The sequence below is a fragment of the Nannospalax galili genome, unplaced genomic scaffold (assembly GCF_000622305.1).
Source record: "Nannospalax galili isolate Female #2095 unplaced genomic scaffold, S.galili_v1.0 scaffold259, whole genome shotgun sequence".
Lineage (NCBI taxonomy): Eukaryota > Metazoa > Chordata > Mammalia > Rodentia > Spalacidae > Nannospalax > Nannospalax galili.
Window position 1 is genome coordinate 3,220,997 of NW_008344750.1, and position 1,361 is coordinate 3,222,357.

The following is a 1,361-nucleotide window of genomic DNA, read 5'->3' on the forward strand; positions in this document are numbered from 1 at the left end:
AGATGGTGCTAAGGCCAAGAGACATAATACCGTGTTTATTTATTTTTATTTATTTAAACTTTATGTGTATGAGTGTTTTGCCTGCACATGAGTGCAGCACGTGCATGCCATGCCTGCAGAGGCCAGTAGAAGGCTTCAGATCCCAGGAACTGAAGTTATGGACAGTTATTAGCTGCCATAACTGGGAAGCTGGGAACTGAACCCAGGTCCTCTGCAAGAGCAGCCAGTGCTCCTAACCACTGAGCCATCTCTCCAGCCCCATTTTTGTCTTTTTTTTTTTTTTGCCTAAGTGAACAGCAAGAGTATTCACTTCAGATCAGGCCCAAAAGATGATTGCCATCATTTCATCCTTTTTTCTCCTTTTCTTTATCTAAATGTATGTGTGTCTGTGTGTGTGCCACCTATGTGCAGGTGCCTGCAGAGGCCTTAAGAGTGTCTCCGATCCCCCAGAGCTGGTGTTACAGGCCATTAATAGTGAACCACCCAGTGTGGGTGTTGGAAGCCTAATTCAGATTCTCTTGAAGAGCAGCAAGCACCCTTAACCACTGTGCGCTCTCTCCAGCCCAACATTGGGTTTTTATGTAATATTCTTCTGATACTTTCTTTCTAGTACTTGTCTGATCTTAGCATTTGCCTTTCACGCCTGTTCCATCTGGCTGTGTGAAGAATCCAACTTCCCTCCCCCCACATAGTTCCCCAGTTGCCTCCACACAACATACTGAATATTCATCATTCCCCCACAAATCTGAAATGCCATTTTTATCATCTGCTGAACTTCCACATATATTTGGATGTTTTTCTGGACTCTGTTCTGTACCAGAGGATTTCACTACTTGTCAGCTTCTACCGATCCACAGTGTCCCTTTACAGTACCCTTTGTCCACTTGAACATTAGAAGTAGCCAATGGTCTGAAGAAAATAAGTGTTTTTATTTGGATCACATCAATTGTTTATATTGTTATGGAGAACTGAGATCCTTATAATGATTTCAGTTAATATTGGTGGGCTGAGTATAGCTAAGTTGTAAAGAATTAACCTAGCATGTACAAGGCCCTGGGTTTGATTCTTAGCACAGACACACACACACACACACACACACACACACACAAACATACACACGAACCATTCACAATTGAATCTTTTTTTTATTGTGGAGTTTTTTTGTCTGTTTGAGACAAGGTTTCACTGTGTAGATATGGCTAGCCTAGAACTCACTGTGTAGGCCAGGATGGTCTGGAACTCAAAGAGATCCGCCTGCCTTGCTTCCTCAGTGCTGGGATTAAAGGCCTGTGCCATCACACCCAGCACAATTAAATCTTTATGTGCAAATACAAAATATAGAAAGAGAAGCCTTTTTATTG

At 42.3% G+C, this 1,361-nt stretch overlaps 1 pseudogene; it reads right to left on the reverse strand.

Moving 5' to 3' along the window:
- Positions 1 to 287: 287 nt before the first annotated feature.
- Positions 288 to 350, reverse strand: LOC115071693 (annotated as a pseudogene).
- Positions 351 to 1,361: the final 1,011 nt, after the last annotated feature.